Source organism: Thunnus thynnus, chromosome 2 (assembly GCF_963924715.1).
Source record: "Thunnus thynnus chromosome 2, fThuThy2.1, whole genome shotgun sequence".
Lineage (NCBI taxonomy): Eukaryota > Metazoa > Chordata > Actinopteri > Scombriformes > Scombridae > Thunnus > Thunnus thynnus.
The window spans coordinates 11,836,694-11,852,238 of NC_089518.1; the positions used below are offsets into that span (position 1 = coordinate 11,836,694).

The 15,545-nt window shown below is 39.6% G+C and overlaps 1 protein-coding gene across 1 annotated transcript in view; it reads right to left on the bottom strand.

The window, feature by feature from the left end:
• Window positions 1–15,545, bottom strand: part of arvcfb (ARVCF delta catenin family member b) — a 239,117-nt gene that overhangs the window by 222,299 nt on the left and 1,273 nt on the right. The gene's annotated exons all lie outside the window — the stretch shown is intronic.

Here is a 15,545-nt window from a genome sequence, read left to right on the forward strand (position 1 = left end):
TACATCACAGATCATTCTTACTTTGATGGTTTGCATTAAGTGACAGGTCTAAACAGATTTGGCTTACATATTATAAATCAGTTAAAACCAGATATGGGGGTACAGTATCTGGCTCACAGTGTGATAAGCAACATAAAAAGATGGAGAGAGAGAATGGAAATGCTGATACAAATTTAAATTAATTCAACCACAGCCAGCACATAACAGCACAGTGAACATACAGTGATGTGATCTCATGTTCTGAGGAGGGGAGCTTGGGCATACAGCCACACAGTTTGTCAGTGCACATTCATAAATAAATCAACACACACAATCCTTTAACAAAGCCTATTACATCATATACTGTAACAAATGCTTTGGGCTGACGGGGTCCCTGTGGGAGATAGCTTCAGCCTCTGCCATGCCATTCCAGCAACACCAAGGCTAAGTTACCATTCACTCCCATCAGCCCCTTCACACAAACCACTCCCTCCTTTTCATTCCCACACAGCCTGCCTCCGCTCCTTCCTTTACTCACCGTACTGTCACTTGTGATGCCAGCATCTGTTTAAAGTGATTCAGTGATGAAAAAGGGGGGTGGGGTGGTGAGGGTGTTTGTGACAGGGTGACATATAGTGCATTGATATCAGCATATAGAGGATGTGTAAGTCTGTGCGGTGGAATCAGTCTTGTAGCCTGAGAGAAATAAAACACAGTGTTCTTGCAATGTAATCCTTTCAAAGGTTTACTTTCATCCTTAAAAGGTATAATATGTAATTATCCCACATTAAAATGTCTAAAAACAACTAGACCTATATTATATATTTTGCTGAGTTGTGTACTTACATTATCCCAAATGTTTCCAACAATTTTCAAACCCAGAGAAATCTGTAATTTAATCAAAGTAACGGACCATTTCATTTGGTCGCATGTCAATGGCGTCATACCTCCGCTACCAAAGAGCAAACACGCACAAGATGCATACGGCGTCTACCAAAGAGTAACTTACACACATACAAGATAATGCATCGGCGTTGTGGTTGTTCCACAGAAACTGTTATAAATTGACTTTTATTCAATTTTAAGCTACATTTTCATGATCAATTTAGGTCGCTTGTAACTATATCTTTAAGCTGGAGAAAGGATTTTAGTCATTGGACGTCTGGATCTTAAGTTATCAGAGAAATAAACTGGGCAAACGTTAACAGCAGCTCGGCTAACAGCCCCTCCAGGAAGTCCGGTGGTCACCAAACTTCGTCGGAGAAATATGAATTTTTTTTAGGTGAAACAGTTTTAATTAGTATTTTTAACGATTTTAAAATGCGTGTACGTTTGTTTTTGGAGAGAAGGAGACCTCTGCGGATAATTCGGCTCCCGGGATAAACTGACCGAACGTCTGGATCTTACGTTATAAGAGAAATAAACCGAACAAGTGTTAGCAACAGCTCGGCTAAAAGCCCGTACCGGACGTCCGGTCGTCGCCGTACATCGTCGGAGAAACACTGATTTTTTTTTTTTGGTAAAACAGCTTTAATTGTATTTTAACGATTTTAATCTGCATGTACGTTTGTTTTTGGAGAGGAAGAGACCTCTGCGGATAATTCGGCTCCCGGGAGAAACCTGCCGAACGTCTGGATCTAAAGTTATAAGAGCAATAAACCGAATAAGTGTTAGCAGTAGCTCGGCTAACAGCCCGTACCGGACGTCCGGTGGTCGCCGTACATCGTCAAAGAAACACTGATTTTTTAGGTGAAACAGCTTTATTCAGTGTTTTTACCTGTAATCTCCGGGTCCGTTTGTTCTGGAGAGGAGGAGACCTCTGCGGGTAATTCGGCTCCCGGTAAAAATATCCCGAATGATTAACACTAGAGTAATCCTATCCCGGTGAAGCTGGTTATTTAACGACGAAGACAACAACTCCCATGATCCCTTGCTACTTCACACCGTCATCACACTCCGTCTTTTGTTATTGTTTTGATTGAGAGACCCCTAGCGGCTGAAATTACATATTGTGCGTTTAAGGCCTTGCAGTTCTATAAGCCATGATGTGATGGAAACCCACCTTAAATTTACCATCTTTCTAACGCTGCATTAATCAATATTTTTATATTAACAATGGATTAAATGACTATGTGTAATTTGAAAGTGGCTGCTTGTGAAGACAAACCCACAGAGAATTATCACCTGAGTCTGCAGCCCCTCTCAGCTCTATAGTCTTTCAGGTTACTGTTTTGGTTTTACAGCTGGCAACATACTGTTTACATTGATCAGCTCGTCAGAAAGTGGGAATTTATAACTTAAAGGGTAATTCTGGTTTATTACAAAATGGGTCTTATTTTCATATCATCATATTATCTTTCAAATATCAAGCATTAATAGCAATGGACTCACCAATGTAATTCATGAGATCTGGGAATATTGCTATGAAAAAGTCCAACACAAGCAGCTACAAAACCCCAGGTTGTTAACAAGCCAGTAGTAATGTCAAACTGATAGTAAGACAATAGTAGCATGATAAGAGGTAAGTGCTTTTATGGTTTTTATGATAATCAATGACCATAGTTTACGATACTGTTGTTGGTGTACATTAAATTTAACCCTAAACTATTCCCTCCCAATATTCAATAATTAACATAACAGGTATGTTATCACATTGAGGAGTCCATTCATACTTCAGCATTGCGTTGAACTGCATTGGGGCAGAGAGATCACAGCACTAACTCTGCCAAGGTTAGAGGTTCAATTAACATAGAAGCTGAGTCTGCGGACTGGCTCTGTCATCAGTAATGGTGAACCTTTTGTTCTCAGAGCAAGGTCTCCTAGCTCTACCCCTCTACAACACACACACACACACACACACACACACACACACACACACACACACACACACACACAGCAGACACACACTACAACGAACACACTGACTGATTAAATCAATCCAAGCTCCAGTGATGCCAAGTGTTCTCTATATTCCTTTCCATTCCTGCTTCCTCACTCTCTCCCTCACCCCCTCTTTCCCTATGGACCTCCAGTAGCTGCAGCCTCCTGCCGGGTCTGTATAACTGTCTTGGAGCTGCAGAGCGAACACCCATCACCCATCCAGCAGCACCCACCCGCGGGCACGCAGCACTTTCAAAGAGTTTAGCTGAAATGGAAGAAGAGGCTGCGCAGGAACAGCTCAATTGCTGGAGCTCTGATTTCCACACAGACATGTAGGAGATGCCCATTTGGTTTGCGCAGATCAATCCACATCATTTCATGCCATGGTGGTGCCTGCGGGCTCCCATGATGCTCTGGTAGTGAAGCTGCTGAAGAGCAGAGGTAATGCAAGCCTAACACCTCGACACAAATGCGGGCTCGCACAGCAGGAGGTTGAACAAGGCCTGTCTGCATTATAGTTTGTAGTGAGGAAACCAGCAGAATAAGACGATTACTGTGTTTCCCGCAAATGTGATCGTGACAACTTGGCGCAGATACCATGGCAACAACAGAGGACATGTGAAGTGGAGGAATTTATTCAACACACTTGTCAAAGTAGGGCACAAAAAAGCTTAGCCAAGCTTTTCCTGTCGTGGAATTATTAACCATTCAATTTAGGCTAATTATGTGGATTGTAGTGCTGACTAAGCTTGACTTGTCCTTTAGTTTCACATGAAGTGTCTTTTACTTTGTGTGTGTAGCATGTATGCATCTGTTTCCATGACTGAAGGAGCCTCATACACACTGCAGCACTGCCCTAATACTGCAAAGCTCTGCAGCAGCCAGAATTGATTTCATCACAACCACCAACATTGGGTGGCACAGAGACCCTCATTTGCAGTGATCCTCCATGGTACACAGAGCTCTGCATCTGAGAACTCTACACTTCAAATAGAGAGAGATATAGAGAGGGAGACCATGCTTTATTAATGATCTAGCCCCCAAAAAGGCACTTAAGAGAGGTTCCCAATTAAGCTGTGACAAGCCCAAATTGAGTCACTTCCAATGACCAAAATTCCTCATCATGGGACGATAAACTGGTACTCTCCACACTCTAGTCATTTCTCTCCTAGTCCTGGAAGAGTATTCCACGGTAGGAGGCAGGAAAGACAGCTTGCATTTGGGCAAAAGCTCCCAGCTGGGCAAGGCTCCTGGCTTTCACCCGCCACAGAAGACCGCTGCAGCGCGAGCCCTGCACATCAAAAACTCTCCCACACATAAAGGCTGGCATTGATGAATACGCTGGCATCTCCTCTGCCACATTCATTTTCTGACAGTGTCCCTTTATATTTGCTGCCAGCTCTTAAGTAGGGGAGAAAAACATTTTCCTGTCTTTATTTGACAGCCTCTTCATGAGGCCATCTCACATGACCTCCACATAAATTAGCTGTCATGTTGCTGCTTGGCCAGAGCAACAAACATGGACATGGAAACAAAGCATGTATATCCTCTTGCTACATGTATGCAAGAGTTAAAATACTATTCATCGCCAATTTCCCCATTAATACAGAGGAAGGATGATATTCAGTTGTTATTTCTAATCATCTGTTCGTTTTGTAAAGTTGAAAGTGAGTAAACTTAACAGTATGTAAAAGTATGTAAGCTAAGCAGCCAAGTAGGGTCATGTTTTTTTTCCTATTATAATTATAATACTAATACTACCACTATGATTTACTCTACACTGCAATAAAAGAACAATGCTTCTTTGTTGTCTTCTACAAGGATCATCAGCTGGTGAGGATGCTGCCTTTTTGCCTGGGACATGCAGCTTTAGCCTGTCTTTAAGCATGATATCATGTAGCCTATGTAGCCATCAAGTTCATCTTTTTACAAGATTATTATTTTACAAAGACTTTGAAAACATTAAAAAGTCAGCTGGAGACTGCATTTTCAACTAACTCATGAGCAATGGTTAGCTTACTTAGCTAGCTAGCAACAGCCTATAAAATCTGCCAGCGACAGTTGTCATTTTATCTGGCACAATCTGCTTGTGTGTGAGATCAGGCACCCATTGTTTCAAAAATTACTATGAAATTTTAGTGGTATATCTAGCAACGTTATTATTGTATACTGTATGTGTCATGTGAGAACAGGAAGCGTGACAGGTGTAGTAACAGTAACCAAGGGTGGATGGGGCTCAGCAAACAGTCAAATTGTTCAAGTTAAAGTGAAAGATCCAGACATGTATTAAGATATATAAAAATACTCTGCTTGGAACAATAATGTGTGTCTGATATCTCGTCCTTCTCCCTCGTTAAAAATTCCAAAATCTATGAATACTGTATGTAAATATATTTCATTTCAGAAGTTTAACTGCTGGACGCTATCCTTGTTCACTGTCCATTGTCAGTGTATGTGCACTGGAGGCTTCAAGTTTCCACATCACACTTGGTCCAGTTGCATATGGGACCAGGATTAGCTTCCAAACTAGTTGTGATGTCACAAATCCTGCTTATAGGCCCGCCACTTAAAATCAGAATTTCAGTGTGCACAGAGAAACTTTCCACTTTCAGCAGATTAATGTGAAAATTGTCAGAGAGTCAAACTCTGCACATACGTCATATATCACAGTGAAGCTCAAACATTCAACTGTAGGAACAAAAAATTTTTTTTTTTGAGTGGAGGGGGACTTTAAATCCGCCTTCAGATACACTGAGGTTGTTAGACACTTTCAGTGTGTGCTTTACACTGCAGGTAGAGAAGTAATGATTATGAATAGCTTGGAATCAAAAGGAACTCTCAGTAAGTGATGAACATTTAGGTAATTACTGTGAAAACAAGGGCCTTTATTTAATTGTCATTAATTGTCTGTTAATTGTAGCTCAGTCAAAGTACTGCATTACTTGCTACACATTTCAAAGAGAAATTCTGTAAGATTGATCTCATTACTCACTTAAAGCTGTAATTGTTTGAGTATGTGCGCTGCGATTTTTCAGCTAAATCCCCCAAACTGATTAATGTATTCTCTTTTACCTTCCAAACCTCAATTACACCTCCTATGAATGCTCAGGAAAACTAAATAGTTTAGCTCAGCGCAGCAGGAGAGCAAACATCAATGCAGTCTGAGGAAAGACCTTAAGTATCTAAATCTCTAATGAGGTTCCCACATATCTGCATACATTTACAGCTGTTGGGGTTTTTTTCTCTCTTCTCTGTGTGTCCTTTCAAGTCCAGTTTCAGGAGCCCCATGCTGTGCTGTGCTGGGCTGTGTGTCTGCCCTCTTTACAAGTGACAACAATATTCTTCATGTTCATCTTTTCAGCTCAGTAAAATTTAACTGGTGGGGAATGTTAGGTGGTCTGCCTTTAACATTTCTCATCAAAACATGAGAGTGAAATGACTGATTATGGTAAATTACTCTCTAGTTCTTGGTTGACTGAACGCTTAACTGTTATATAGAGAGGGTAATAAACACGTAAACACACCATTGATTAATGTAGTATTACAGCAGCTCTTAAAGTCACTGTAACTCCTCTCCTGGTATTAACATCTAAACACTGTAGAGGAAAAATGGGGCAAAGTGCATTCGTGGGGGATTTGGAGAGGCCAGTAATTGGCTCTGATGGTGGACAGGACAGGTCACCTGAGATTTGACCTCAGATCTGACAGGACTACAATGCAACTTGCTCCACTAGACTGCCTCTAACATGAGAGTTTTCTTGATTTACTTTTTCCACTTAAAATCTTCATTGGAGGCTTTTTTGGCATAAAGATGTCCTTTTCAGTGGAGTAGACATCAAGCAGTACTCTCCAGAGGGCTGGGCTTTCACTCAGTAGGAAGTTCAAGAGGACAGGGTTTTCCCACACTGCAGACCATCTATCCATGATTTACTTTTTGACACTTACCCAGCAAAAAAAGCACAGGAGCAGTCCTGAGGTCACCAAGCTGTGCCTATAGATCCCATCCAGGAAAATCACAGACAGCCTTGACAGAATCCAACATCAACTGAGGACACACTTGACTAAGAGCAATTAATAAACTGTTATGTATCAGCTGTAAATGGAAAGAGTCACCTCATCCAACAGGGAAACCAGGGCCCAGTCACGGAGCAAACCCTCAGAGTGGAGCTCACACCTGGTGGTCGCTGCTGCTCAGCACAAAAATAACAAACTGGGGACACTGCCATGTGGGCTCACCACCCACGAGGAAAGGCACAAGGCTTCAGTACGAAATCTGCCAGATGGCGGGTGAAGGCAAAGACCTTACCATGCTGACCCTCTGGTTACAGAAAATAAATCTCACTACAGATGCAGCAGAGAAATGGTCAAATTTTGTACTATCTCATCAAGTTCCTCACACCTTTCACTGTGAAGCAATTACTTACTAAAGCAAACAAATCACAGCTACTGTTCAAGTGCCTTATCCCCCCTTGAACCATCTAATGATGTGCCAACTTCATTTCACACTTTCAAGCTCCAGTGCAAACGTCAAATACACCAATTACTGTCAAGAAAGGTTGCAGGAAAATAATCATTGTGAAGATTTGCAACTATAATTGAGCTCTTAGGAATTGGTTTTACAATCAAACTCTAATCAGCAATCGTTCCTTAAAATATACAATATGTAAATGAATTGAAAACAGCTTATATTATTTTCTGTCAGTGAGCTATCAATTGACAAAGGCACGGTGTCCAGTAAATCTAGATGTATTGAGCTTTTAATACAAGAAAACCAGAGGCAGGTTGAGAAAATGTGGTTGGTGAATGAATGAAATTAATGAAAAGTTAATTAATAACACTCCTCAGTTCACAAACAGTTCCTGCTGAGGTGCTCTTGGGCAAGGCACTGACCCCTCAACTACTGCAATGGAGGTACAGTTCCAGTGCAAAACTGGGGTTGCAGGGCACTGTGAGTATGAACGCATGTATACGTAGCAATGTGAAGCAGGTCACTGTTGGAAACAGGAAACTGGTTTAGTATGTACAGTCTTCCTTCTTTGGAAAATAAAGATGATGATTTAAAAACAGTTGCAAATAGGTAAAAGTGACAGTAAAAGATTGCACAAACATTTATCTGAATGATAGAAAATGCTATTCTATTCTATCCCCACTTGCATAAAAATACAGATAATGATAAACATAATGATAATAATGTGAGTCTCCTGCCCTGTTCTGAAATCATCATTAAGACAATCATGTCATAATATTTTTCAGGATCATTTGGAATTGAAGTGCATGTGTCTTCTGGGTGTAATACATTCAAGAATTATGCCACTTTATATCAGGGACCATGCCATGCCCAAATGAATACATACATGTTTTTCTTTTAAGCCTTGCAGTTCAGCAATTATAACTGAAAGTGTAAAGTGCTTTGCAAATTTCACTGAAAGCTAACAACAAACAGACAGAGGGGATAGAAAACATGACCTTCTTTGCAGAGGTAGTCAACTAGTAACAAAATCTAGTCATCCTGAAGTTTCTTGAGCAAGTAAGGAAATGTAGACTTTTCCATGTTCTACTGTATATTCAGCTCCAGTGTTTCGCCTGAGCTGATCCGTGGTTCTGTGTTTACGCTGCTCAGGACAGCTCCAGTGATTACAATTAAGCAGCTCTTATCCCTGGACATAATCAAGGCAGGCCAGAATGTAGAGGGTGGGGTTAATCCTCCTGTGGCACAGAGACCCATGTCTGGGAGAGAAGGAGGAGGGGTGAGAGTGTAGGTGTGGGTGTGGTGCAAACTCTGGACAGACAGACAGACGAGCAGAAAGACACAATTCTGTTTAGTCAGTGTCTCAAGTGGCAACCAAAAGATATACACCGCATTTGCATACACACAATGAGAATATTCAGTATAGGTCTATGTGTGTATGTGCTTTGCGAAGGGAAAATAAAGGTGTGCACTTATTTCAATCCGCTGAGGGAGAGGGTGGAGGGAGGGTTGGGTGAGGGGCAGGTTTCAGGAATATTCAGGAGGGGAATTTAATCAGTGTTCTGTGTTAATGCAGAGTCCATAACACAGGGAGGGCGTAAGAAAGGGGAGTGGATTATCAGCAAGTCAGCATGTTACAAAGCACAGGCCAGCTGATATTCTAATAGAAACGCCACCCGAATTCATAACAATTGGGTAGGGAGATGATGCAACGAAAATCTGATTTAAAATCCATTTTGACACAAGTGTCATCGTGTGTCTGGCAGCAGAGAGCTGCCTGCACTGATCCTGGCATTTAAGGACACAACGCAGCATCAGACTGAGAAAAAAATGAAACCTACTGAGAATTCATGACTCATAATAATAGCAAACGACTGGAAATATCTCCACTGGTATAAACAAAGTTGTGATGGGAAAAAAGAAGAACTCTTGTTTACTCCTTAATATCCATGATTTTTTAAATTATATTTTTATGTGGTAGCTTCTTCAAAGGCCCAAAGGTAGAGGTGATTTATATTTATCAAATCAAACTAATAATGATACTGTGTAGTGATATTTTGAGGATTATAAATGCTTTGATAATATGTAATTTAATCTATTGATGTGATATGAGTTCTTGGTAATGAGGCTATACAGGCCAAGCAGGTAGAGGCATTCACTATTCATTACGCTCAGCTAGAACTGACAAGTATCGCTTTACTGTATTGCTGTCTTTAAGAAAAGGAAAATACATGTAAGTGATACCCTGCTAGATAAAATCTAGTCTCACACTACGATATTATAACAATGAATCTCCCAGCTGTACTCAAACTCACTCAGCAGGAAAATGAATATTTGAGCTTTCAGTTTGAATAAAAAAAAATAGTACAATTGAGAGAAAAAAGGAAACAACAAAAGATCAGAGCACTATAGGCTGGAACTGAGAAAAACAGGGCTTCGTTCAGTGCAGGGTAAAACAGTGTGGCCCAAAAATGTATGGCTATTCTTTCATGGCCTTCACTGTTATTTTGTGAGTAGGAGTAATATTAGTTTTGAGAGTAGGATTCTCAGACATGAGGTATGTCACTTCAGTTGGCTGTCTTTATTTAGCCAGATAAGAAAACGTTCACAGAGTTTCTCCACTCAGTAGTGTTAATTTACTGTTGTTTGTCAGGTAAAAAACTAGCTAAATGTTATTTCTTGTAACATGGTAAGTGTAAAATAAATACTAAATTACCTAAATAAATACTACCTGGATAACGTTAGGTACAGTGCAGGTGACGTTAGCTTGTTGAAGAAGCTAACATTTATGTTAGCTCTATAAAACCTTGTTAAACAGTTTCTGGATAATTCTCTGGAATAAAACTGAAAGCATATAACTTTCGTGTTGTCAGTGTTGGTGCTTGAGTTTAATGAATTAAGTGTCCCTTAACTGTCTTCAAAAATATGCATAAAATTTAAAAGTGAAAAAGCATTTTCCAGTATTTTTTTACCCTCTTCCCACTCAAGATAAGAAGGTAACAGTACATTGGTGAAACTCAATGTCACCGCATACAACAAGCTAATCTGTAACAGCACAATAGCTGACTAATGTTCAATGTTAGCATTAAGTTTAATCACTATTTTTTAATTTTCCATACTTTGCTGATGTTAAAATGCTAACGTTAATTAAAAACATCCAAATTTCAATTCAATTCTGCAAAAGGAGGCTTATTAGCTTCTGTACTTTTGTGTTGAAAAATAACTGCTAGTAACTCTTCTCTTTCAGTCTCTGACCTGGGGAGTTGTGATGTCGCTACCTTATTCAGCTGACAAAATGACCTGGTCTTTTCCAAACACAGCAAACAATTTTTCAAACCCTGACATATAAAACAACTAAAAACATATTTTGCACTAATCATCTCAATTCCCCCTGTCAAAACAAAGCCACAGTCTACCTTTTACAAAACTTCTAAATTTAACCCCTTGACAGTGGCGATCAATGCAATCCTAACACAGTTCTAGTCACGCTGTGTTGGCCTGGCCTAGACAAAGACATGAGTTATAGCCTTTGCAGGATGGAAGATGTAGAACAGGTGCCAAGACAACAGGGCTGTGCCAGCACGGGCGGCCGAGGGATTGGGAAAGCCGGGGAGGTTGGAGGTGCATGTTAATCACTTCAGGAGCAGGAGGCCGAGCACTGCAGGTGTCGGTCCCACAAAGAAGCATTCACTCTGGGTCCGGACTGGCTGTCCCTGACCGCTCACTATCACAGACGGCTTCAGTCAGCCACAAAACACATCTCATCCATGGTCCAGCTCAGCATACACCAGGAGAACTCAGAATCACAATAATTTTACCTTCCATGTGTCAATGGAAGCTTGATTGAATTTAAAAAGTAAATCATGTGTACTATGATAGATATGCTTATGATTACCACTCTATGTGACTCAGTTAAGAAATATTGCATACATTTTAAACATGACTACCATTTTATGCATTAAGCACTCAAGGGTGCGAAGCATATCATTTCTGCTCTAATTGAACTGACAAACACATAATATCATTTCTATATAATACTGCTACTGCTCTATAATTCCCATGCACACTCGGTAATGAAATGCTACACCGACCATGAAACTATAATGAGGTAGGTATAAGCCTAATGTGATTAACATAGCCTTGGCTCTCATTGTAGAGCATAGCTGGTAATATATTTACGTTGATATGCGTAGGGTCATTTCAATAGGCAATTTCTTCTTTATTATTATTGCTGAAACTACAGACTCGTAAAAAAGGGCACGAGTTCAAAGCTTACAAAAATCTCTCTAATGGGATTTTAACTATTTTTTATATTTAGCAGCTGTGTGATCTACTGTAGTAATGGTCCACCCACACAGGTGTTCTCACTTATCGTGTCAGATTTGACTTCTACTGAGAATTGTGCTTGACTGACATCGCTCTGACCCTCCTATTAGTTTTGGTGGTTTTTTTCCCCCCATTCTTATTGATACAGTTTGGCAGCCGCATGTAATTTCAGCATAGCTCCACCCAACTTCAATGTGAGCAGAGGTCTAATCAGCCAGAAAGTGAAAACACCTGTGTGGGCATGTGGGGTCATACAAAAAGACACACAGCTGTCTATCCATGCTACCTCTCTGGATAATGTGTGGAAATTAATTGAAAAGATTTCTAGAAAAATATATTTTTTAGGGCAGATATCTTGACATGCCATAGCAGGAGAAGCACAGGTTTAATTAACAATATCAATATGGGCTGTACTCCATTTACCTTTACCTGCTCTGGGGCCCTATATTATTTTGCATGCTGGTTCACTGACTTACACTTGAATGGAACAGAGCCATCATTAATGGTATTAATTACACCTGATCATTTCTGAAAATTACCCATTGAGTTCTAGCATAGTTAGGAATAAAAATTTAAAATAAAGCTTTAATTCTTTCTTTTATCTCATCTTTTTTGATGAAAATGAATCATGAAATGTTATACTTCCTGTTCCCCCTCATACTGCAAAAAGGTTTTAACATCTTCCTTTATGGGAAAAAAGTATTCCATCCAAATCTAAAGATCACTGCTAAATGTTTTTAAACTTGGAGCAAAGACAAAATATATAAGTAATAAATAGGAATGATATTTTACTGTGCTATTTGTTCACTTTCCAGCGTTTCCATAACTAAAGAAAATGGTAAATTAGTAGCTGGAATTTATCTCTCAAGTGTCAGCTAGCTTTACTGTTCACAGACAGTATGATGGAGATTTCTCCTGACCACACCTTTATAAAAACAGTCTTGAAAAAGCTGCACTGAGAATGTATAGAATGTTGTCATTTATTTATTTTTCTCCTAAAAAACAGGTTTATTAAATGTTTGATTTGCCATTCAATAGGCCACACTGCCTTTTGCATTAAATGATATGATCCACTCTAAAGAGACTACATTTTTGTAAGGAAACTCACTGTCTTGATATACTAAATCCCTGGAAGTTTTTGCCTTAAAATACCCCTGTTCTATTGCAATATATTGCAACTGCTATTGCAGTGTCTTGCAAAAGCAATTAACTCATGGAGACTTATTTTTCTGCTGTTTACTACTCTCCTTTTTCAAGTGCTGTGAAGTCCTCTGACGCAAATACAACATATTGGCTTCTGGCTGTTTGAACACAGAAATATTGGTATCACCCATCAAAAATGTGACCAAAATCCAAAATCTTTTCACCACTCACATAAAACAAGCTTCTGTGTAGGGTTCTTCTTTATTTTTTTTTCAACATGGTTCTTAATTAGGGAAACATTTCACAGTGGTGTGAAATCAGCAGCCATCTTGGAGCAGGTTACTTTTGGTAATTCTACACTGAAGCCCCCATACAGTCCTACCATGACTAGTCACTTCATGCAGCCTTAAGACAAAGAAAGGATCTGACAGTAACCAGCTTCCACATTCATATCCAAATTGCCTACATGCTGCAGGGCTGACAGTTAGGAATATAACATCTTCTTCAGGCGTTGTCTTCCTCTATAAATTAGTACATTAAAGCACAAAGTTCTCGAGGTTGAAGCTGACCTCAGGACTTGTCAAATCCATTAGAAAAATGACATTTTAACCTATAAGATCTTCAAGTGGTGACATAGGAATTAGCTCCACAGACAAAAACAATGTCTATTTCAAAGAGACCGGACCCCTGTAGATTTGGTGTAATGCACAAAGATACCACAAATTCTCCAGAATAAAAATATACATAGCAACATGCTTGTCACAATATGCAGCCAACTTTTGTTGGCTGTTAGTTAGTTTGTTAACTTAACTGTGTGTGGCATTTTCACAATTGTGCTTTTTTGCATCAGGAAAAATGAAATATATAAGGACAAGACAAAGCTGTTATATTTTGTCAGCATACAAAAAACCCCCAGCAAAATACAGATAAATTAGGATTTTTAACATTAACATTCATGGGCAGTCATCTTGTTTATCCCTGGTTACCGAGCATTCAGCACAGTCACAGGTGGTGTGGAAATTTTCGTTCTGTCCAGAGACTGCTCTGTGTTTGAGTCGCAAATATTTTGTGTTCCAAATGAGCTGCATCCTGATTGCCAATGAGCCCAAAATGTATTCTTTTTTTTTTTGTCAGTGAAATTGAGAATGCGCTGACAGAGAAGCCTCTGAGGAGACCTCTGTAAGTTTAACTGGAATGAAACCATTTACAGCTATAAGCCTACAATAGGCTAAAGTCTGTCAGGAGAGCACGTTCCTATAAACTGCTTCAGTGTAAATGAGATCAGCAGGTAAGAATTCATGTAATAAACAACACAAAGATGGAATATACAGGTCCATGCTGACACTCCGAGCACTGTGGCGTGTCTTTACAAGTACAAATCTGCATCAAACATCTGAGCAAGGCTGTGAAGCAATAAAAATGCAACGGTTTCATCTCTAAATTACAGATTGTGTATATATCATGAAGGTTCCTGATTTGGTTGGCCAACAAAATCTGGAACACCTGGGCTCTGTGCTCCCTCCAATGTAGCCCCAGTGATCTGTGTGGATGTTTTTCCCTGCACCTGCAACCCCTTTTTCTGGTTTTGCTTAGTTTTTTGTTCCATACTTCACAACACCCCACTCTACACCGTTCACATACACACAGTGAGGGGGCCAGAAATAGCAACAGCATCAGTCATTTCAGCCCAAAAACAACATATGTCATACAGTTTATTAATGTAATAATGACAACGAAGGTCCCCTAACCTTAAAGTGGTAATTACCCTAAACCTAACCTAATTGTTTTTGTGTCTAAACCCAACCAGACCTTAGTGTTATCACATAATAAAACAGATTTATTTTCCAATATTGATTTATGACAGTTTTGGAAGGCAAAGACAAACTATGACGTCCTGTTAATAGTGGCGTCTGATAAGAAAATGCATATATAGCATGTGTTGTCCTAGAAGACATGGAAAAACAACATATTTTGCTGTTCAATTTGGAGTACTTGTTGACTTTGACAAAAGTAACATAAAACAGCCTTTCTTCTATGGTATGCGTTGGATGGTCAATAAGCTTCTGAAACATCCCCCCACCATCTTTCTGACATCAGAATTTAGGCAGCTGTGGCCAACAATCCAACATTCCTGCTCACATCACAGCAATTGGCCAGGTGTGTGGAGGTGAGGTCTCTTAAACTCCCCCTCCACTCAAAAATATGATTTTCTTCTTGATCCTACAGTTGGATGTTTGAGCTTCACTGTGCAGAATGATGTATGTGCAGAGTTTTCACATTCATCTGCTGAAAGTGGAAAGTTTCTCTGTGCTCATTGAAAATCTGATTCTAAGCCAATCCCGGTCCAATATTCAACTCACACAAGTGTGATGTGGAAACTTGAAGCCTCCAGTGCATAAACACTGAGAATAGACTTTACAGTGAAGTAGGAGACATCTTGTGTCCAGCAGTTAAATTTTTAAAATGAAATATATTTACATATTTATAGATTCTGGAATATTTCATGAGGGAGAAGGAGGAGACATACTTTTAAGGATTTTAACAATATATTTGAAGATATTTTTTTAATGGAAAAACCATATCAGTCAAATTATTTATTTATGTATTTATTTATTGGGTTTATTCAATCTGCATATTGCCAGGTCTTTTTTTGATAATGGATCTTGATGTATTAAGAATAGATTAATTCAGCAGTGGCAGTAAGGCTACGTCCAACTGCTGAGCTATAGCTTTGTATGGGTACCTTACC